This window comes from Pelodiscus sinensis, chromosome 3, assembly GCF_052426305.1.
Source record: "Pelodiscus sinensis isolate ZL-2025 chromosome 3, ASM5242630v1, whole genome shotgun sequence".
In the NCBI taxonomy this organism is placed as follows: Eukaryota; Metazoa; Chordata; order Testudines; family Trionychidae; genus Pelodiscus; species Pelodiscus sinensis.
Genome location: NC_143054.1, coordinates 169,958,582 through 169,983,334, shown reverse-complemented (window position 1 = coordinate 169,983,334; position 24,753 = coordinate 169,958,582). Strand labels below are relative to the sequence as shown.

The 24,753-nt window shown below is 44.1% G+C and overlaps 1 long non-coding RNA gene across 1 annotated transcript in view; it reads right to left on the bottom strand.

Annotated features, from left to right (window-relative positions):
• LOC112547565 (uncharacterized) overlaps positions 1-24,753 on the bottom strand; it is a 229,021-nt gene that overhangs the window by 119,255 nt on the left and 85,013 nt on the right. The window contains exon 2 of the long non-coding RNA XR_012902974.2: positions 10,464-10,525. This is a non-coding gene — a long non-coding RNA (uncharacterized LOC112547565). The remainder of the gene's footprint in view (positions 1-10,463; positions 10,526-24,753) is intronic.

Genomic DNA, 24,753 nt, shown 5'->3' with positions numbered 1-24,753 from the left:
CGGTGAAACAGCAGGGCGCTGGAGCACCAAAACAGGCTCCCCAATGCTGAGGAAGGGGCTGGGGCTGGGGCTGAGCCTTGGGAGCCAGTTCCAGGCAAGCTGGGGGCAGGATCCAACCCCCGGGCCTGAGGTTCCCACCTCTGCTCTACTGGGCTTGCCCCTAGGGTTTGCTGGACTCCTTGCAGAGCTTGAGCATCTCTGGCATAAAGATTCCTCCTATTGCTTCAAAAAACATTCCAGCTCTTCTCGTCTCAGGGCGTCCACCTTGCTGCCTGCACCTTCTTCCTTTCAAAGTCCTCTTCCCTGACACGCATGACTGGCAGGGCCAGGTGGGGCATGGTTACCTTTAGGAGACAGAGGCCCCCTAGCTCCTTGCCTGTCGGAGAGTCTACACCCTGTGACAGACTGTTCTTTACCTCTGACAGATTCCAGCTTCTGCCCCTGAGTTTTCCAAAGGGGCAGGGACACACACCACAAGCAACCCCACCTGCACAGTCCCTGGAGCACCTCACATGCTTCCTAAGGAGATCCCCCCCCCCCCCCCCCAATATTGCGCCCAGCCTCACATCATTCAAAAATGAGACTGGCTTAAACATCATGAGATTTAAAATAATAAATCAACCACATTTTTCACTGGTTCTGGAAATTTTGCACATTCAGGAGTAAGCACCCTTAGCTTGCAGGTGATCCTCCGATGGTCACAAATTCAATCATCAACACACACACACACACAAACCTGATCTTGCTATTCACTGCTCGGAGGGGATTCCACTTACGTTCTCATATCTCTTGGAATGCAGGAGCTGCCTTCTATCATTTTCCCTCACCCTCCATAGCAGGACAGGATCAGGATGTGCCTTATTTACATTATCACTCCACTCTATCAGCCCCCCCCCCCGCCCATTACACTTGTGCTGTCTCCTGTTCTCCCTACGTTCTCCCTCAAAATCTTCTACACATCACTTTCTCCGTCCGTGCCATACCACATTCCTATTTACCCTATGCAGTCCCCCTCCTGTTTCCCCTATTTCCTTGTACTTCCCCCCACCCAATCCATCTCCTAGATTCCCCATTCTCCTGTATCCCCCACTTAATCTGCCTCCTGAACCCTCATTCCCTTGTACTACCCCACCCAGCCTGAATCCTCTGTAAATTCCCTCTCCATACTGTGAAAACCCTGCAAGTGGGGTTCTGCAGACAGTGTCAGTAAGCGGAGCTCCTTGTGTCAGTGCTCCAGCAGGAACTGTGCAGACAAGGAGCAAGAGGCAAGACATAGACACTAGGTTACAATCAATGTTTCCTCTAATTTTTTCCATCTATTTGCAGAATAAATGTTTATATGCGCCATGGCATGAGTGAATGTGCACCACCAGTAGGAACAAAAAGCCTACTTGTGGGTGCTCTGCTAATCAGCTGGGCAGCATTTGAATCTTTCCTGAGTGCCCGCACATGCGCACAGCTTACAGGGAATACAGGCGGCAATGTAGAAACATGAGCTTTTGGACAACAGCCCTTACCACACGATATTCTCTAGGATGTGCAGTCTTTGCCCAAGGAACTTAACAGTCTCTTCAGAAGAGAGAAATCAGCCTCCCACACTGTCAAAAACATGTCAAGGACAGACCTTTAGCGAATAATCAGATTTAGTTCCATTGACTTTAAATGTACATGAGCTGGGAATCTCCTCCTCTGAATTGGAATTAGTGATGTTTCCATTCCCTTATGTGAGAACAACTTGCAAAGAGAAATATGAGGCACTGTGTTAATAGGCAAATATTGCACATTTCATTCAGACAAACAAGAGTTGTATTCTGGGCCTACAGAATTATTTTTGGAAGGGAGGGAGGAGAGATGTCCTTTGAACACGCATGGTGTATGTCCTTCTTCAAAAGGATTCATGTATAGAACTAGTCTTAAAATGAATATGAAGGTCCAAAGAAGAGCCATGAATGAACATCTTGACACCTTTACAAGTAACAGAAGAATGGGGATAAGATCAGAGCTGGTTACACTAACTTCCACCAGCATAGCCCATGGCACTAGGCTCTACATAAACAGAAAGAGGAGGTTTCAGTGACATAATATGGCTGCTACTTACCATCTTTCAAGCTGCCCACAGGGGCCAGGACAGGTGTAAAAGTGGGTAATATTGGCTGGGAACTTGTCTGGCCAGGATAGCTGGGGAAATGCACTGACTAAGTATATCCACTGAGAAGTCTTCACACAAATGCCCATGGAGCTCAGGCTCTGACTGCTACTGAATGCAGAGACCTTTGGGCTGGGCAGAGAGGGCAATGTGCTAGTGGGGGATTGTGAAAAGAGAGACCTTCCTCCACATTTACTACCAAATTCTGGGTTCACTTCAATCCATTCCAGCCCCTGCAATCCTGTAAGTCAGTCATGGGACAACACAGCTGGAAAGTGAAGGCAGGCTTTCGCTCCCCTGTCTTGTTAAATAGAAGAGCAAGGAAATATTTTCAAACATACCTTTCGAGGGTCAGATTTCTTCTTACAAGAAGTGATTTCACTGGTTCTACTCATGTGAGTCACACAGAGCAGCATCCTGTTCCCAACTTTTTCAGGTGAAACCTTGGCCCATCCTTTGAAGCCAATGGTAGTTTACCCATTGACTTCAGTGCATCCATAAGTTCATTCATCCTTTCCAAGTGCTAGGGTTCTTAGCCTCCTTTAACTGTTTAATCTTTGAGATGCTACTAGACTAATTGTTTTTTTAAGTTTTTCCTGTTACAGACTCACTCAGCTATCCCTCTGAAGCTTATCTACTCAGTCTTTTTTTCTTTCTCCCCTTCAATTTTTTTTAAACTGAATTTTTTTCTTACCTCTCCCCTCCCCACCCCCCCTTCACTTATGTTTTCTTGGATCTGGACTTCCAACACTCCAGTCATCTGAAGAAGTGGGTTGTGCCCAGGAAAGCTCATGATACCATCTAGATGTTTTGTTAGTGTTTAAAGTGCTACTAGACTATATATTGTTGTTTATGTTTCACCCTTCATTGACAGTCTCTCCTGTAATCTATTAAGAAAGGTAAAACCTGCACATGCCCATATTTCAAAAATGCATAAGAACTTGTTCTGAGGATATTGCATGTATTAAATGTTGTTCCCCTCAGGGCTTTATCGCCTTGAGTTGAGACAATAGAGAGTTGTGGGATGGGGGGGAGGTCATGGACTCTGATTCACAGGGATTTAGAGTCTTCTTCCTACAGACACCCCATGGATTTTGCACTATTTTCCAAAATCTAAGCTTCAGTTTAGAACAATGAAGCTTAACACATCTGGGTTTGGGGAAGTGGAATGTAAATAGATGTACTGTTGTCTTATTTTAGAATCTGTAGTAAGCCAGACTAAAACAATAGCACTAACAAATGTAAACTGCTCCCATTCATCTCAGTGGGGTGGGGTGTTAACTTTGAAGCCTAATTGTGACCATTTTAATGCCAACATTGTTAACTATTTCAATGATGTCAACACACCAGAAAATCCAGGGTAATGAACTTATCTAGTGTGAGTGTTTGTAGTAGTCACTTCCTGATGTTCCACTCATTTGAAAAGAACATTGCATTACAATAAGGTTAGTTTGAATATTTTCTCACTTAATCAGTTAGTTGAGATATTTGCTACTGTCTTTCAAGATTAGCTTAAAGGGAAGTCAGGGATAAAAATCATTTCTATTCTCTTCTATTGTGTGACTTGGGGGATTTTATGATTTTGCTATTAACTTTGATCAAGGTGCATGGAAGGCAATCCAGTTTAAACAACTAACAAACAGGTTTGAACAAACTTCCTTGAGCCTAAAAAATAGTTAGTCCTGATATATAAACAGGGCCAACTAGAACAGAAACCAAAAGTAATTATAGAAATTCTGTGTGTATGAAGCAAGTAGGAGGGTGGAAGGGTTTAAAAGGACCTGTGTTTTCAAAAGTGACTTGTGATATTGCATCATTAGATTTTTGGGTTCACAAACTGAAACACCTAAAAGGAGCCTGATTGTCAACAGGTGGGTACACCTAGCTCTTTCTGAAAATCAGATATCTTAAATTAACCACCCTAAAATTGAAGTACCCCCAAATCATTAGTCACTCCTGTACAACTAAGTCAAACTGTGTATTTGGTTTAGAAATTTTCAAGGGGGACTGAATGTCCAGGATTGGCAGCATTGCATGTTTGGAATCCTGAATTAAAATGTTAACGTAGGTCACTATTGGATAAATCAATATCACAATATTACTCTAGCCCACATTCACCAACATGAAAAAGTCATGAGTTTGGCCTGATTGATTTCGATCACTCAGGATGAGGGCCCCAGCTTTAGCAGTAAGGAGTTGTAGGTCATGACTGAGGGACCCGACAGAACTATAGGGATGTTTGCATAGTTCCTGTCCATGCCACAGTTATCAGAGTTTGTACCCACTGCAGATATGTTTACTTTGTAATCAGATGGTGTGACTGCAACATGCATAAGCACACTAAAGTAACAGTAGCAGCAGAGCCCTAGCAACAGATCACAAAGGAATGGAGAGTCATTATGGAGCCCTGCACCTCATCCACAGTCTGATGTGATTCTCAGACAGCAGGTAGAACAGTCGGTTTATTAGTCCACGGGGTTATTGTGTAGAACGGAAGCAGTTAGTACACTCTATCTTGGTGAAAGGGGGCTCGGAGCTAAGGGCCCTGCCCTCCCATCTCTGCATCTCAAGCCAGCGAGACTTCCTCAGGGCATGTGTACACAGCAGGGCTAAAGTTGAAATAAGCTACGTAACTTGAGCTACGCCAATTGCATAGCTTAAGTCAAAATAGCTTATTTTGGCTTTTGGCACGATCTACACAGCAGAAAGTCTGAGAAAGAGCACTCTTCCCCCCAACTTCCCTTACGCCTTGTAAAATGAGAGTTACAGGAGTGGGAGTAAGAAGTCCTCAAGCTTGACATTATTTTGACATTATATCGAAATAACTGCTTGTAGTGTAGATGCTGACTTTGTTGTTTCGGAATAATGTCATTGTACGTGCAGTCTCAGAGAGCTAGGAGCAAGGAGGACAGGCCCCTTTTTAAAAGGTGATTCTTAAGATTACCATAAATGAAACAAATTAGAGAAAAGATTATTTCTGAGGCTGTTTATTTTGGGTATTTACTGGCATCCTATACATGGTCAGTTTAACCAGTTCCCCAAGTCAGATCATCTGTTTTTCCTTTTGTATTATGCAGTGGGACAGGCAAGAGGAAACTCCTCAATGTACATTCCTCATCTCCACCTCAGATTCACATCCAGATAGGAGTGTTGTACCAATCTAGTTCCTACAATCACTTAGACACGTATTTAACTTTCCTCAGATGACTAGTTACATTAAAGTCAGCATTCTGTTTGTGCACCTAAAGTTACATTTGTGCCTAAGGCTTTGTCTACACAGGAAACATGTTGCAATATAACCTGGGATATGCATTTTAATCACCATAGTTACAGCAATAAACTCCCCACTGGGACACTAGTATAAAAGTATTTTTATTCAATTTAGCTTATATTACTTGGAAGAGATTTAAACACAACACAACACCCCCCAAAAAAGCCACTTTTATACTGAAGTAAGAGTGTCTCCAACAGAGTTATACTGGTATAACTATGTTAATATAACTGTTAAAACTTTCTTGTATAGACAAGATCTAAAAGGAGAAACTCTTGTGCAGGCAGAAACAACTGTTCTGACATTGGCACTTACTTTTTATGAACTCAAAATTGCTCAGTATGCAGCTTTACCCTGGTCTACATTAGGGAGTTATTTTGAAATATCTCCCCTTATCATATATATATATAGTAGCCCAGTGTCTGAGAGTCTGTAACGCCGAAATGCTGGCTGTTCCCTCTGGGTGGCGCTGTTGCCTAAAATGCTGGCTGTTCCCTCTGGGTGGCGCTGTTGCCTGAAATGCTGGCTGTTCCTTCTGGGCTGCACTGTTGCTGAAATTCTGGCTGTTCCCTCCAGACGGCCCATGCTACTTGGGGAGTGCGGGGCCCAAATGGCTGCTTGCGCCGCATGCTCCCCCACAGTGGCCCGGCTGAGCGGTGCAGAAGTCAGCCGAGCTCCACGACAGAAGGGGAAGGGGGGCGGGGCGATGATGTACATGCCCAGAGGGTGGGGCCTGGCCATGTATGTCACTGCCTCGCCCCTCTTCGCCTCCTGCCATGGCGCTCGGCTGACTTCTGCGCCGCTCAGCCGAGTCACCACGGGGAAGCCCAAATGGCTGCTTGCTGCCCCGCGGCGGCCCGGCTGCGCGGCGCAGAAGTCAGTCGAGCACCACGGCGGGAGGCGAAGGGGGGCAGGGTGGTGACATGCGGCTTGACAGTGGCTCCAGGCCCTGCCCCCTGGCCGTGAACGTCACTGCCCTCCTTTGCCTCCTGCCGTGGCGCTCGGCTGACTTCTGCACTGCTCAGCCAGGCCGCCGCATGGGAGCAAGTGGTGCAAGTGACCGTTTGGACTCTGCGGTCCCCCGAGGAAGAGGCAGGAGGCTGAGAGAGAAAGGGGGAGAGGTAGGAGGAGGAGGAGGAAGAGAGAGAGAGAGAGAGCGACGGAACGAGAGACCGGAGGCTCAGGAGAGAAAACCAGCGTGGAGGAGAGACCTGAAAATCCCATCTTATGACTGGCTAGTTGGCTAGTTTTGAAATAACAAGCAGAGCATCCACACTACCGAGCAGTTTATTTCGAAATAAGGGTCTGGTTATTTCAAAATAATAACTCCTGCTTTCCACGAGGAATAACACTTCTTTCAAAATAGTTACTTGGGGTATGTCTACACTACAAAGTTACTTCGAACTAACAGACGTTAGTTCGAATTAACTTTGACAGGCGCTACACTAGCGCTCCGCTAGTTCGAATTTAATTCGAACTAGCGGAGTGCTTATTTTGAACTAGGTAAACCTCATTCTACGAGGACTAAGCCTAGTTCGAATTAAGGGGTGTGTAGCCCCTTAATTCGAACTAGTGGGAGGCTAGCCCTCCCCAGCTTTCCCTAGTGGCCACTCTGGCCAACACCAGGGAAACTCTATTGCCCTCCTCCCGGCCCCGGACCCCTTAAAGGGGCACGGGCTGGTTACGGTGCCCGTGCCAGGTGCAAGCCTGCCAGCACCCAGCTAGCAGACCCTGCACCTGGCACGGCTCGAGCCAGCCACCCGATGCTCCCCAGCCCTTCCCCTCTTCCCGGGACCAGGCTGGCGGCTCCCGGGAGCTTGCCCAGGACCGCAAGAGGCGGGCACCCGCCTGGTCTAGTGTGGACATCGTGGACCTCATCCACGACCTCTGCACTAGGCACAGGAAAGTGGCCGTCTAGGGCAGGAGAGCTGCCAGCCTGGCCACCCAGGAGCAGGTTTGCATGAAAATCAAGGTGGTCCACTGAGACCCCCGACCCTGAGCCCTGAGCTTACAATGGCCATACTGGGTCAGACCAAAGGTCCATCTAGCCCAGTAGCCTGTCTGCCGACAGCGGCCAACCCTAGGAACGCTGGAGGGGATGGACCGAAGACAGTGACCAAGCCATTTGTCTCGTGCCATCCCTCTCCAGCCTTCCACAAACTTTGGGCAGGGACACCACTCCTACCCCCTGGCTAATACCACTCCATGGACCCAACCTCCATCACTTTATCTCACTTCTCTTTAAACTCTGTTCTAGTTGTAGCCTTTACAGCCTCCTGCAGCAAGGAGTTCCACAGGTTGACTCTTTGCTTTGTGAAGAACAACTTTATGTTACTAGTTTGAAGCCTGCTACCCATTCCTTTCCTTTGGTGTCCTCTAGTCCTTCTATTATGGGAACTAATGAAGAACTTTTCTTTATGCACCCTCTCCACCCCACTCGTGCTTTTATAGACCTCTATCCTATCCTCCCTCAGTCTCCTCTTTTCTAAACTGAAAAGTCCCAGTCTCTTTAGCCTCTCTTCATATGGAACCTGTTCCAAACCTCTGATCATTTTAGTTGCCCTCCCCTCTCCCACCCTCTCTCTTCCCCTCTCCCACCTCCTTTTCCCAGTCTCCCCAAGTTTTGTTAACTAAAGAGAGATTCTATTTTTGACCACGTTTTCTTTATTTTGTACATCAGGAAGGGGGGCTAGGGAAGGGTAAGTGGAAGGAGGTGAGGGAGGAATGGGGTACGAGCCCCCGATGGGGAAGACTGGGCTGGCTCTGCGGGCTTCTGGGGATGGAAGCTCTCCTGCAGCCCCCCAATTGCCCCTCTCCCCAGATGGCAGCCTGCGGCAAGTGCAGCCGGGCTGATGGCCGAGTGCTGTGATGTGCCCAGTGTGGGCACTCAGGGCACTCCAAGCCAGGACTGCTTCGCAAGCGGGGCACCCCTGAGAACTGTCTGTCCGGGGTGGGGGTCGGGTCCCTTTAAGCACAGCCCTCAGCTAGCCTGAGGCAGCAGCTCCACGCTCTAAGTCCTCATCTGATGCCCTGCCGGCACTGCTTCCGGCCATCCTTAACCCCGGTTCAGGGTCCACTTCATGTGGACATGCTAGTTCGAATTAGCAAAACGCTAATTCAAACTAGTTTTTTAGTCTGGATCCGTTAGTTCGAATTAGCTTAGTTGGAATTAATTAATTTGAACTAAGTTAGTTCGAATTAGCGCTGTAGTGTAGAGATACCCTTGGAGAGTTATTATATTGACATAAGTAATTTTGAAATAATTTCCTAGTGTAGACTTGCCCTTCCATTTAAAGTTGGGAGTTAGGATGCTTGTTGCTTTTATCAACTAAGATAACTGAGCTTCAGACCTCCAAAAGCCTCCAGTATCAAATATTGGGATTTCCTGGATCTGTAAAACACCACATCAGCATATTTGTAAAAGCACGTGAAATAAAATGCTGTTTAAATAAAAAAACAAACATCTGTTTTCTTTTTTAAATTCAGAGCAGTCAGCACCCAGCCAACTCCTTGTCCTGTGACCTCAATGAGCTGAAGAGTGCTCAGTGCTTAGCAGAACAGAGGTACTCAGCAATTCACTAGGACTTCCCCCTAAGTGTCTGCATGCCACTGCATACCCAGGGGCACAAAACAAAAGCAACTGAACACACGTTTGATTTGTTTAAAATTTTATTGTTGCATTAATGTCTTATCTCCACATCAATAAGGCACATCCTTGTTACAGAAAGAATAAACAGTCTAATAAAAATTACTTCAGCCCACACTTTTCTTGGGCCTTCTTTTCAACTGTTAACATGAAAAAGAAAATAAAAAATGGTGACAGCTGGATGTGTGTTAATTTAGAAGCCTTAGCCTGAGGTGTCATAATCTGAAGTTATGGTGCAGGCATGAGCATGTAGAAGCCTGGAATGCTGATGTTAGCAAGGCTGTCATTGAGTTTATTTAACACTCATTTCTCTCAGTCTGTTTCAGAGCAGAAATGCAGGCAATGAAAACCTATTCAACCTTTGACAACTTCAGTTGTAGTATGATAAAGATTCTAGTTAGCAGCGTCCTGTCTTTGCAGGTACACAAAAGAGGTATTCAGAAGATATTTCCACTCAGAAGACATGGAAAGGTAGCCCCAAATGCCTCTGGTTTCTTTTTATGAACACGAAGGGGGGGGGGGGGAGTTTCAGGACAAACCAAAGACAGCTTTCTAAAATCTATCATTCAATCTCAAAATAAACATTTTGTGATTTCAAACTAAAGAAGCCTTTTTCAATTTCTTTCATGTAGGTAGTTTTTATACTCAAAAGCATCCAAAAGCACTTTTTAATCCAAACTAACATGGAGTTGATAAAAATATGCATAATGATCTGATGTAATTTCTCAGTCAGAAATAAAGGGGAGCGACAGCATGCAGATAGGAAAGCATAGGTTACTAGTAAAGATCCAAGAATCTTCATAGTAAAAACATATACAGCCCAATAATATCTGGACAAACAAGCTGCCCTCAAAGCATTATGTTTACACAGTTTAGCAGAAGGAATAATCAACAGACATTCTTCTGATACCATTTTAGGGAAGCTGAATGCTGACCAAAGAAAACAGCTATATATTAAAAATAATTATCTTTGCAGAATCTTCCTCAAATTTTTCATACAAGGGCAGCTCCCTGTTCACAGCTGAATTCAGATTCATGTAAATAGATGCACAGAACTGCTTCACGTCATCTTCAAAAAGAAATTCCATTTTGCAAAAGTTCCATTTTGCAAAAGAATATACCATAAAATTATGAGCAATGAACTCACTCATGCACCGTTGGAACTTATTTGTAAGAGAAGAAGGATGGTCCAGGGCTTATGACATTAGCTTAGGCCTTAAGAGACTCAAGTCCAAGCACCCACATGACCCCTGACTCCCTGCGTGGGCCAGCTACAGTCTCTCTCTGCCTCAACCCTTTTTTTTTCTTTTCTTTTTTTTTTTTACATTGGGATAATAATATATCCTCATCTTTATGCATGAGACACTCAGATGCTATAGTAGTGGGGGCCATATAAATACCTTAGATAGAAGATCAAGGTCCAGCCAGAAAACAGCAAAAGCATTCAAAAGATTACTTCAGTCTAGAAAAAGAAAAAAAAAATAAAAGTTAGTGTTTATATAGTACTTTATCCAGTACTTTGTATTTTTTCATAACTCTGTACAAACATTAACTCAATTATTTCTAGCAGATTCTTAGGACAAACACCCAAAGCCTTGGGTTGGGGAACAAATGCAGAATCCTTGCAAAGTGTGACCTCAATATGAGGTTCATCACAGATTTGTGTCACAAAAGTTCACGACAGCTATGTCTACACTACCAGGTTATTTCAAAATAAGTTGTTTCGAAATAACAACTCCTGAAATAACTATTTTGAAATAAACATATTCCTCTTCACAAGCAGGAGTTATTATTTTGAAATAACAAGCCCATTATTTCAAAACAACAGGCTTGGTAGCATGGATGCTCACCTTGTTATTTCAAAATAAGGGAGGGGGGAGTTATTTTGAAATAACTCCCCAGTATAGACATGCCCTCCCACATTTTAGCACCACCTATACTGAGTCTTGTAACAGTCTGAACACTAACTCAGAGTCCCTTGAAGTGACATTGTTGGGTTTCCAGAGTCTGAGAATGCCTTAGCTAACAGGCAATCTTAAATTTGTGAACTGTACAAAACCTAATGGCAAAGTGGTTTTTGTGCAATCTGCCAAACTGTAACTCTATACAGAATGTTCTGGAATATGCAGAAATGTTTCTCTGAGATATACAGATTTGCCTTCTTCCTACTTTATCTGGTGGTAGAACATTAATCTGGATCACTGCACACTGAGCTGTCATCCCAAGGGTGGAATGAAATAAATGTAGGCTGAAGATTTTATTTGGAGTAGAGTTGGCAATACTGCACAAGAAGTATTGTTAGCAGAAATATCCAGCACTTTACATAATTCTTTCCAGCTATGAAGACATGAAATTGGTAATTTTGGAACAGATTTTATAAAGTATGTGCAAAGAATAACTTTACTCACACAAGTAACTTTTTGTGCATCAGCCCTTTAGACTTGTTAGCATGTTTTCCAGCCAACCCTAGCCCACTAAATATTTAAATCAGCTCAGTTTCTCAGCTATAGTAGCTCTGATAGGCCTCACATCCAAAGAGCTTGTTGCATAGTTTAGGTACACAAATATGAATACATAACCTAAAGGAACTTATGGATGGACTATATAGTTTGCTACTCAAGAGTATAATCTTAATGGCAAAGACTCCAGGACAAATTTAGCTGTAACACACTTGGTAGTGTGTATTATACATTTATAAGTAGATGTAAATTAGAGCAGAGCAAATGATTGATTTTTCAGTTTCACTAAATCCTAAAAAAAAAAAAAAATGGTTAGTTTCAAATCAAAACTGATTTTTTTTCAGTTTCTTACCAAAATAAAAACTGAAAAAATGTCAGTGGGATTGAACAAAACATTGGATGTTTCAGTTCATATTGACAGGTTTTTAAACAAAATATTAATTTGCATGCATATTTAATATAAAAATGTTTCAAAACAAAATTTCTAAACTGTTGAAAGGAAACGTTTTGAAAATCCAAAATGTTTGTTCAATGAGTTATGTTTTTGGGGTGTTTTTTTGTTGTTTTGTTTTTTGGTATGGGGGGGGTTGTTTGTTTGTTTTTGTCAAAACCATTAGTCAAATTCAACTTGAATTTGGTGCCCTGAAAAATGCATTAAAATTTCTGTTTACTGGGGTGGGGGTGTGTGCTAGAATTAGTGCAAGGGGCCTAAGGTCCAGGCACAATCCTTAAAGTGAGGGGGATCACAGGCCTAGCACCTCAAAAAAAATTAAGATTCAGCAGGGTTGCTGAAGGGTGCAATCTTTTAGTAAAGTTGCTGCTGCTTCATAGACTCTAAGGATGATAAGTATTGTGTAACTGAGTAATCGAATAGTCGATGCATCTGATAGAGGCAGCAAGGGCAGAGGGGAAGCAACTAGTCGACTATCCGGTAAGCATTGGTTAATATCCCTAATACACTCCATGTGGTTCTGGTTTCCCATCATACAGGCTCAGACTCTTCAACCACATCACCCAGCTCCAGTTACTTTCTCCCCATTAACTAACTGGTTCTCCGTTCCAAACAATCGGGTTCTGGCCAGGATTCCCTAGCCATGGGTGGAGGCAGGGCACACTCCCATTGTTGGACGTGTGGAGAGCTGGAGACTATGTCAACATGGAACAAAGACTGAAAGCAGGAGTCCAGGCACCAGCTCTCAATACCACTATTTGGCCCAGCCACCGCTCCTTCACAGGGAGAAGAGACCTCCACCCCATGCCACCCTGCTCTGCTTACTGCTTTCCCACTGGCTTCTAGCTCAGAGTCAAGCAGATAGTGGTCAGCCTTCCTACCCCATATTGGCCAGGGGCCAGTCAGGGTGCACCACTGTTAATAAGAAGGTAGTAACCAGAGATGGGTGTCTTTATGGCAAAGCCCCCTCACTACTGACCAAAAGGAGGCAACCAGGCCACATTTGAGTGGCACTGCAATCTGGTGCATTGAGTCCTGTTTCTCCCAGTCACTGCTCTGCTCCCCACATGCGTTCAGGCTCAGCCACAGGAGTTTGGGATTGTGAACAGGAGCTGATGTGCCAGGTTGCAATGCCACTCACATGTGTTCTGGTTCCCCCTGCATCATGCCAGCAGGGAAGTGGCTCCACCTAGCAGGGTAGAGTTGGGGATGCTGAACCCCCTCTAGTCCTAACCACCCACTGTTTGTGACTGAGAGCAGAGTATGGATGAGGGGGTTCCAATCCATTTTCTACTGAAGTTAATGGAAGTCTTTCCAGTGGATGGTGGTTAAGCAGCCTTAAGAAAATCTGTACTGGTGTGAGATACATACTGAACAGAGCCAGGGGAAATCCTAAACACACATTACCCCTAGAATCACAGCTGAAATCAATCTTTTGTCTACAGGACACTTAATACACCCTGGGCACTATATGAACAAATCAATAATAAATAATTGCTACTTTACTAAAAAAGAATAATTATAAGTGGAACTGAAACCTTAGGCAGCATCCTTTCACCTCTTCTCAGGATATAAGTTAGCAATTAATCTTGCCAGTGGTGTGATAGAATACTATAGCGGGCACCAGTTAAACACTATACAATCCTATTATATTAATAAAGACTCAATCTTTCTCATGTCATTTATATTCATAGGACAGTACTCTATTACTTTGAGTAGTGTTCTGGTTTATTTGGTACCATGCATATATACTGTAATCAATAGCCAGCTCAACTTTCATTCGAATCTTTCATATCCAACCTTTGGAGCTCTTTTAAAACTAAAATAGCATGTACCCAAGACTGCTCTCTTGGCCATTGGCAAATTCATTTTAGTTACACCAGATCCTTTTGTTTCTTTGTTTTATAGAGAATGGGTCTCAAACTCCCAGCCTACAGGCCATCCTTGGCCACTGCAGCTGAACAACCTGGCCAAGTCCCTATGGGCCAGGACTGGTGGCTGTCCATTCTGCTGTGCTCTGATCACTGGTGATGACCAGAGCTGCCGGGGTCCCTTTTCATCTGGCCATTCTGGCTGAAAACTGGACACCTGCCAACCCTATTTTTTTACGCAACATGAGGAATAGTCAGAGAAGTACCAAAATTTAAGGTCAATTAAGTTGATGGCTTCATAATCCAGCCTTTCTGCCCATTTAAAAATCCAAACAAATGCACTTATTGCTTTTCAGAATTCCTTCCCACCTAGATCATGACATCAAGCAGAGTGCTTGCCAGGAATTGCTTTAATTTCATGTTGTACATGTACTTGTATAAGTTACCAGCAATGACTCAAGGCACTCAAAGCCACACCAAAAGGCCCTTCCTCTGTAAGGCCAAGAATGAGTATGCACTTCTAAAGCAGTGCAAGTCTTTACAGCATCGCTAGTTTGCAAGTGAACAATTCCAATCTCTCCACAGTTCCTGTCATGCTTTAGTAGAGACACCAGGTGCCAGTGTCATGCCTAGAAGATGAACAGCTGAAAATCTGCTAGAAATTAGTGATGATGAGCAAACTTCAAAATGGTTAGGGGGTTAGTTCAGGTATCATTATTTACTTTTGACAGTACACAGAACTTACACATAGCAGGGGCATAGACACAGGTGTGCATTCAGCATTCAGGCCACCCAAGTCTGAGCAGGGGTGTAGTCTGCCACAACAGCTCAGAGCATCACTCGGGCACCTGAACTCCAGGGCAGAGCTCTCAGAAACCAACACTCAGGCAGCTCTGCCTTGACATTTTCTGAGCTGCCCACATGCTTGCCCAGCTCGGCAAGTGAAGCCCTGTGTCTGGGGGCACCAGGGCTAGGAAGAGGATGTGACATCAGGGGAAAAGCTGAGCTAGCACAGTCTCTCATTGCCTATTCACCCGAAAGTGGAGGCCAGACACATTTTCACTCCTAACTACACCACTGATACATGGTCCCTGCTCACAAGATAGCACAATGACAAGCAAACAAAGCAAAAGCCTTTGGTGAGAGATGAAAAGGGGTTTCCATCAATAATATTACAAGGTAGAATTTTTTTTAACAAAAATAACTATCTAGTTGAGTCACTTTTTGTGGGCATTTTTAGAAACTGTTTTAGAAACTGTTTTTAAAAACAGAAATAGGGGGTGACTTGGGAAAAGAACTGAGCAGTATTCAGACAACTAGGGCATGAATAAATGACTTAAGGTGAAGATATTTACCTGAATGCATCTAGTCTCCTCTGATTTGGAAACCAGATTAGAATTTTTTGAGAATAAGCTGTCACCTGTCAAACCAGAAATACTTTGTGAACAGCTCCTCTCACTATGTCTTAGATCTGTCACTTTACTTCTATATGAAACCAGAAAATGCAGAGCAGCTATTCGGTAATAAAAAACTAACACAATCTTGTACAAATCTCAGGAAAGTTTAGTTCTGGATCAGTTTCTCTCTCCCCACTGAACTAACTTCTCTGAATATAGCATAAATCATTGTATGATGGAGAATTCACAAAATCCTCCCAGCTCTATAAAGAATGATGCATCCCTTTGTAGAGTTACTTGTTAAGTAATTATGAGCAACTAGATATGGGAAACATCTCCTGCTTTTTATTTATGGTTCTGCAAAACCACACTGGAAGATACAAAGCCACAATGACAGCTAGAAGGAGCAGAGGGCTTTCAGATAAATGATCACTCGCTAGACCCTTACCTACATTGATCACATAAGCTGTTTGCAATTGAGTCTGTTGTACTAAACTTGTATGAACACATAATTCATCAGTACATGCTGACTGGTTTGTTTTACCCGACATCCACACTACTACTCATTGACACCATTTCATTAGCAATCAGGCCCACCGATGGGGCGGGGGGACAAAGGGAGCAATTGCGCAGGGGCTCAGTGCTTCAAAGAGGCCTGGAGCTCCTTGATGCTACTGTTGCTACTGCAGCAGCTAGAGTCCGAGGGCCCTTTGAATTACCACAGGAGCACTGCTCTGCCACAACGCAGGGCTCTGAGGGGTAAAGGAGGCCCAGCGCCACACTCTGGGTGGCCCGAAGGGCTGATTGCCCTTGGCCCCGCCCCTTCTGCCATAGATTCTGGTCCTTCCAGGGGTGTGGTGCTCGGGCCCCTCACACCTAGTCCCCAGTGGCTGCTGGCTCTTCTGTTTGCAGTGCCCCCCTATTGGTACCTGTCACAATTCCCAGCAGCCATGCATTTGGAGAGATTCCACAGTGGGCAAATAGCGGGAGGATTAGCTGAATCATTTTGGTGTCAGTGTCTACACGGGCATGAAACTGATTCAGTCTGGAATGGTTAAGGTTTAAACCTGCTGAAAGGCAGTCTTCTTTAACCTTTGTAAGCTAAGACATTTTAGTGTTGCTTGTAGAATGTTTCATAGATGTCTCCGGTGCTTTAATTGGTTTAATTTCTGTAGCAAAGACCAGGCCTAAAAGTAATAAATGAAGATGTAATATTCAGTCTCCCTCCAACCTGTTGCATAAGTTAAAAACTCAATGCAATCCAAACACTGCTTGAAAAATCTCTATCAAGGCAATGGGCTGAAAAATTGACCTCCCTTGACAGTTGTCCCCATATACTCTATAACTATACTTTTTTCAGACTGTGTATACTTCTGTCAAACGGTTTTTAAAACCAAATTCAAGATTTGAAGTCAGTTTAGTAATAAAAACACTAGTGCATTCATTCCAGCTCTCACATGTCACAAAACTACCAGTCCGATTAACATGGAGCTCACTGCAAATCCCAGTTCTGGTTTTTGTTTTGTTTTTATTTTCCATTTTTAAACTAGTATTATTAAGAGCAGCAGTGTAAATAATTTTCCAGAAAAAATATTTGGACACCTCAGGCTAAAAACTTTCCAGATGGCACCAGTGTCAAACAAAAGTAGGTCAATTTTTAGGCTAACAAATCTCGACATAGCTTTTAAAAATATCTTAGGGCTATATTCTCTTCTGTGCCTCCTTGCATGTTGGTGCGGGCTCCAGAACTAGGAGATTTGCTGGGTATGGAAGCTCTCTGGTTTCCCTAAAGAGGGAGACGCAGAATGTGTTCTCCCCTCCTGCCAAGTTTAAGTTTCACTTTGAGCTCTCTGATGCCTCTTCAAAGTGAAAAGAGGAAACTGAAAGAGTTCCTACCTGCTGCTTGGCTTACTTTCCAAATATATGATCCTCTGTAGTATCTTAAATTGTTCCCAAACAAGCTTCCTTGCTCTGGAGTTTACCTAGGGCTAGGTATCACATCAGTAGGATGGAAGTAGCTGTTCTAATGAAGCTTGGTCTACACTAACAAATTATGTCAGTATATTACATCCCAGTATACCACCCTAACTCCCAGTTTAGATAACAGTTCGTAACCAGGAGAAATTCTCTGATCAACATAGCTACCACCTACTGGGGAGGTGCAGTACTAACACCAGTGGTTCTCAACCTGTTTGAGCTACATATGTGGCCCACAATGTGTTACCTGGGCTGCAGATTGAGAATAACAGCACCCCTCCTACCCCCAACAGGACCCCTAAGCACATCACCTGTCTCCCGTCCAGTGACCCCTCCATAGGGCCAACAGTAGCGCTTTGGAAACAAGGCTGGGCATCAGCACCCTCGCATCCCACCATGTGGCATGCATGGCTGGCAACTCCCATGGAATCCCCAACCTCAGGGGGTAGCTCCCAGACCACATGGGGCAGCCTGCTGTCCTGACGCAGACCTCAGATCCCAACCCCAGGGGACAGCTCCTGGACCCCAGACTCCTCAGGGCTCGCTGGCAGTCTCCATGTGAATCCCAGATTCTAACTTCATGGAAAGCCCCCAGAGCCCAGACCCTGTGAGGCTTGCTGGCAGTCCCAAACCCTGTGGGGATGGGTGGCAGGGTCAGGCAGCAACTGTGAGCAGCAGCCATGAATACAGGACTATGAAGGGCTGGGCAGCAGCCCCAGACCTCACCATGAGGGGCTAGCCAACAACCCCTAGCCCACCTCTCCATGCAACCCAGACCCCACTGTGAAGGGCAGACAGGCAGCCAGGAACCTAGCTTTAGCACATCTTTAGACTGGATCTTTAGCACATAGCTGAGCCACAGCTGTGTACTAACTGGGCCTTGGGTTGAGAACTGCTGACCTACACTGATGGCACATTCACTGAAGACCTACAGCAACACAGCTGCATTGGTCAGCTGCACCCATGAAGCAATATAATACTAATTGATTACAAATATTTACATTGCAAAAGGGATAAACAAAAGAAATAGTATTTTTCAGTTAATCTCATACAAGCACTGTAGTACAGCCTCTGCATCATAAAAGTATAACTTACAAATGTAGATTATTTGTTACATAACTGCACTCAAACACAAAACTATGTAAGACTTTAGAGCCTACAAGTCCAGTCAGTGCAACTTCTTGTTCAGGCGATTGCTAAGGCAAACAAAAGTTTGCTTACATTTTATGGAAGACAACGCTGCCCCCTTCTTAGTTACAATGTCACCAGAAAGTGAGAACAAGCATCCATATGGGAATGTGTAATTGGCTTTGCAAGGTATTTATATACCAGTTATGCTAAACATACGTGCTTTGGTTTCCATTCCAGGAGACATGCTTTCATGCTGATTGAGAAAATAATGCATTATTAAATTTGGGATTCCCCTCTTCTGTGGAGAGAACTGTATGTCTCTGGCTGTTCTACCCACATTCTGACATATATTTCATGTAATAGCAGTTTCAGATGATGACTCAGCCCATGTTCATTTTAAGAACACTTTCACTGCTTATTTGACAAAATGCAAAAGAGGTACTAATGTGAGATTTCTAAAGATAGCAACAGCACTCAACCCAAGATATAAGAATATAAAGTGCCTTCCAAAATATGAGAGGGACGAGGTGCAGAAAATGCTTTCAGAAGTCTTAAAAGAGCAACACACCGATTAGAAAATACAGAACCCCAACCACCAAAATAAAATTTACAAAAAAACCCTTCTGCTAGTAGAATCTGACTCACACGATGAAAATGACCATGCATTCGTCCACTCTGCTTTGGATCATTATTGAGCAGAACCCGTCATCAGCATGGACACACGAATGTCCTCTTGAATAGTGGCTGAAGCAGGTAGGGGGATAAGAATCTTTAGTGTATCTGGCATGTAAATATCTTGTGACGCCAGCTATAATATTGACATGTGAATGCCTGTTCTCACTTTTAGGTGACATTGTGAACAAGCAGCATATAGCAGCATCTCTTGCAAATGTAAACAAAGTTGTTTGTCTGAGCAACAGGCTGAACAAGAAATAGTACTAAGTGGCATTGTAGGCCCTAAAGTTTTACATTATTTTATTTTTAATGTATTTTTATTTTAGTTTTTTGTACATAATTCTATATTTGCAAGTTCAACTTTCATGATAAGGAGATTGCACTACTCCACTTGTACTAAGTGAATTGGAAAGTGTATTTCTTCATTTTTGCACAGTGCAAATATTTGTAATAAAAAATAAATATAAAGTGAGCACTGTACACTTTATATTGTGTTGTAATTGAAATCAATACGGTTGAAAATGTAGAAAAACACCCAAAATATTTAAATAATGGTAGTCTATTATTAACAGTGTAATTAATCACACAATTGATCATGATTAATATTTTAGTTGCACAATTAATCACTCTTAATTTTTTAAAATCACTTGAAAGCCCTATTCTGCATATTGGTTTTATATTTTAGAGTGAAGACTAGAACTTTTAAATGGCTTTTTCAATTAATGTACAGTGTCTTCGTTCAGTCCACGACTTTAGTCTCTAGGGGTATGTCTACACTTGCACCCTAGTTCAAACTAGGGATGCAAACATAGGAATTCGAAATAGTCAATGAAGCGGGGATTTAAATATCCTGCGCTTCATTAGCATGATCTTGCCGGCACGTTACTCCGATCACCAGCTCTTTCGAAAGTGAAAGTGCGCGCCAGGATGCGTTAGTTCGAACCAAACCCCTTGGTTCAAACTAATGTTACTCCTCAAAAGTAACGTTAGTTTGAACCAAGGGGTTTGGTTCGAACTAACGCGTCCCGGTGTGCACTTTCACTTTGAAACAGCTGTTAATCGGAGTAACACGCTGGCGAGATCATGCTAATGAAGTGCGGGATATTTAAATCCCCGCTTCATTGACTATTTCGAATGCCTACATTTGCATTCCTAGTTCGAACGAGGGTGCAAGTGTAGACACACCCTACACTACACTACAGCACTAATTCGAACTAACTTAACTAATTCAAACTAAGCTAATTCGAACTAGTGCATCTAGACCTAAAAACTAATTTGAATTAGCATTTTGCTAATTCGAACTAGCATGTCCACACTGAGTGGACCCTGAACTGAAGTTAAGGCTGGCCGGAAGCAGTGCCGGCAGGGCATCAGATTAGGACTTAGAGTGTGGAGCTGCTGTCTCAGGCTAGCCGAGGGCTGTGCTTAAAGGGACTCGACCCCCACCCCGGACAGACAGTTCTCAGGGTTCCCCGCTTGCTTGTCTACCTCAATGAGGGACAGCTAAGCAGTCCTGTCTTGGAATGCCCTGAGTGCCCGCACTCGGCACATCACAGCACTCAGCCATCAGCCCAGCTGCACTTGCCGCAGACTGCCATCCGGGGGAGTCACTTGGAGGCTGTCAGGATCCAGGAGACTCTGCAGGAGAGCTTCCATCCCAAGAAGCCCGCAGAGCCACCTCAGTCCTCCCCATCGGGGGCTCGTGCCCCATTCCTCCCTCACCTCCTTCCACTTACCCTCCCTAGCCCCCCTTCCTGATGTAAAAATAAAGGACACGTGTGTTCAAAAATAGAAACTCTCTTTATTTAAGAAAACTGGGAATGGTGGGGAGGATTAACCTCTGGAGAGACTGGGAAAAGGAGGTGGGAGAGGGGAAGAGAGAGGGTGGGAGAGGGGAGGGGGAAACCTGGGAGGAGGGAGCTGGAAGGGGGAAGCCAGGGGAAGAAGGAGGAGGGGAAGTATAAAACTATGGTACGCCCACATCTTCAGTACTGTGTACAGATGTGATCTCCTCATCCCCGAAAAGATATTTTGGCCTTGGAAAGGGTTCCGAAAAGGGCAACTAAAATGATCAGGGGTTTGGAACAGGTCCCATATGAGGAGAGGCTAAAGTGACTGGGACTTTTCAGTTTGGAAAAGAGGAGAGTGAGGGGGGATATGATAGAGGTCTATAAAATCATGAGTGGTGTGGAGAGGGTGCATAAAGAAAAGTTCTTCATTAGTTCCCATAATAGAAGGACTAGAGGACACCAAATGAAATTAATGGGTAGCAGGCTTCAAACTAATAAAAGAAAGTTCTTCTTCACAAAGCAAATAGTCAACCTGTGGAACTCCTTGCCACAGGAGGCTGTGAAGAACTATAACAAAGTTTAAAGAGAAGTTAGATAAAGTCATGGAGGTTGGGTCCATGGAGTGCTATTAGCCAGGGGGTGGGAACGGTGTCCCTGGCCTCTGTTTGTGGAAGGCTAGAGTTGGATGGCATGAGACAAATGGCTCAGTCATTGTCTTCAGTCCATCCCCTCCAGGGTAGCTGGTGTTGGCCGCTGTCGGCAGACTGGCTACTAGGCTAGATGGACCTTTGGTCTGACCCAGTACAGCCGTTCTTATGTTCTAAGCTCAGGGCTCAGGGTCGGGGGGCTCACTGGACCACCTTGATTTTCATGCAAACCTGCTCCTGGGTTTGCATGTGGCCTTTGGTGGCCAGGCTGGCAGCTATCCTGCCCTAGACGGCCACTTTCTTGTGCCTAGTGCAGAGGTCGTGGACATTGGAGGCCTCCCCCCAAACCTGGATGAGGTCCACGATTTCCGCACTAGACCAGGTGGGCGCCCGCCTCTTGCGGCCCTGGGCAGGCTCCTGGGAGCCGCCAGCCTGGTCCCAGGAAGAGGCGGAGGGCTGGGTGGCAGCAGGTGGCTGGCTCATGCCGTGCCAGGTGCAGGGTCTGCTGGCAGGCTCACACCTGGCACAGGCACCGTAGCCAGACCGTGCCCCTTTAAGGGCTCCGGGGCTGAGAGAGCGGCAGAAGAGTTTCCCTGGTGGTGCCCAGAGTGGCCACCAGGGCAAGCTGGGGAGGGCTAGCCTCCAACTAGTTCGAATTAAGTGGCTACACAGCCCTTAATTCGAACTACTTAATTCGAACTAGGCGTTAGTCCTCATAGAATGAGGTTTACCTAGTTCAAATTAAGTGCTCCGCTAGTTCGAATTAAGTTCGAACTAGCGGTTTGCATGTGTAGCGCCTATGAAAGTTAATTCGAACTAACGACTGTTAGTTCGAATAAACTTTGTAGTGTAGACATACCCTAGCAGAGTAACGAATTTAAGCTCCTAGACTCATCCATTGAAAGTGTTGAACAGGATGTGAACTGGTGTGATCATTCTATATGTGAGGTATTGTGAAAAGTATTCACAATAGGGCGCTTTTGTCTTTTCCTGTGTGAGTTCATTGAGAGCAATTCACTGTGAGACACTGTTGTAATAAGCCATAAATACAATCTGTAACCCACCAACCCCCTCTTTTTGTCCTATGACTGCAGAAGACTTAATGGGCCACTCTGCCTTGAATTGTCCCTTACAATATGTGCTAACTACTTATGCTAAACGACCTGATCCACCTTGCATTTTGCTGTGATTCTCTGGGAGTACCTTTCCCAGACAAATGAACAGGAGCTGTGAAGAGCTCAAAAGCTTGTCTCACACCAACAGTAGTTCCAACAAAAGGTATCATCTCACTCAGTTTGTTTCTTTAACATCCTGGGACCAACACAGCTAGAACAACGCTGCACACTGTGCACTGGTATGACTCAACCTGCACCCTAAGTTTAAGTAGCTGCTGGTTTATATTACCATTTGATTTCTGACTCATCAAGTCACCATAGGCACAAGCAGAAGGAGAATACATTGCATTCTTACAAGTTCTGACTCGATCTGGTGCCAAAAAACACTCTTTTGCACTGTGAAAAAGCTCACATATTCATCACTATGGTTAAACATGCTAAGTCTATGCAAAGTGAAAAATTATAATGCTGAAAGGAAGAGTCAGGAAAATAACTTTGGGCGTTGGAATGGAGTTTTCCATGGATCCTCAAGTTCGAGCAAGATGCTAATCTGCTATCTATAGAAATTTGCTGTTATTAAAGCCCAGGGTTTCTCCAAACATGTGTTTACTTTCAGTGAAACATAAGCCCTTCAGAAGGAGAGGGAATAATCACTGGCCTGCACTCTGATTTAATTTGGAGTGGAATCATTCAAAAGGAAGGCCTTCCCCTGTGGGCCGAGTCCTGAAAGACACTGAACACCTCACACTGCCACTGACTGCCTACAGGGTGAGCAGAAGCACACTGGATCAAACTCCAACTATATGTGGGCCTTAAGGTAGCCAGCAAGCCAGGGGTTTAGTTCAGACAGCGCAAGCAATCTCAGACTCAGCTGGGATGTATTATGTTCATCCCAACTAGCACATAAGGCTTCTTTCACTCCCGTGTGTCACTGTAACAAGTGTTGCATGACTGACTGTACTGATAAAATTGTCCCTCAGGGAATCTGTCAGCCTCTCTTATCTCAATATACTAAAATTAAATCATTCTATGAAATGCAGCCTTGACTTGTGTTGCAAAAAGTAAACATAACTCCATTTCATTTCTTAACTAGTGGATTACAGGTCTCAGAACAGCATATAAGGAGGAGGATGGAAAATTTTACATTTCAGTATAAAGAGTCCATTATATTTTACCTTGATACAAAATAATTTTCAAGTGTATCATGTTCTACTGTAGCAAGAGCAGTTTTCTAATGCCATTTATCATTTCCATCTCCCTAAGCCATCAAGAAATGATAGACTTATTTTAATGTGTTTAGATTATGCTGGCAGTTTTCTGTAAATACAAGACGTAACGACTACTTTTCTTTTCATCTGCATCTTTTATCAAAAGTGTACTTCCTTGTTGTGAAACAGGGTACAAGAGCATTTGCTTTGCCTAGGATAGAGAACAAACCATACAGTACAGGGTAGCAAATGGAAGCTTTTAGCTATACACAGACACATTATCTACTTATATGTGCCCCTTCACCAGAGTATCTGAGCACCCCATAATCTTTAATGTATTTATTCTCAATTTACCCATTAGGTAGAGAACTATAATAATCCCCATTTACCAATGGGGAACTGAAGCATGGAAAGGCTAACTGATTTTCCCACAGTCACATGGCAAGTCTGTGGCAGAAAAGGAAACTGACCTCAGGTCTCCCCAATCCTAGATGAAGAACCTAATCACTGAGTAATCCTTCTCCTCATCATATGAAACTAGACATGAAATCACAATTGTAACTTTTTCCCTCTCCGATTTGCTCTTAACAAGCATTTAACAACTGTTTTTTTAAAACATTTATGTTACATTGCCAATGATAAGTGCTTGTCAGCACCAGAAATAAACTCATCCTGGGGTTAAACAAGGAAAGGGACAGCTAGGCTTTCACCCAGGAAAGAAACAGTTAAACTACACAGTGGCTAAGAAAGCTGTGTATCTTTAGGAACTCCTATGGCTATTTATAGAAGGATTTAGATTTCCAAAGAGGCCTCTCTATTTTTCCCTCCTGCTGGAGTTCTGTATTTCCCCAGCTGATTGTGATGAGAAGTGTCCTCCGCTGCCCACAAGGAGCCAATGCTGATGTCATCCTGCTATTCCTTTACATCTTGCAGACCTCTGTGTGGCAGTCTTGCTGAGGCCTACATTTC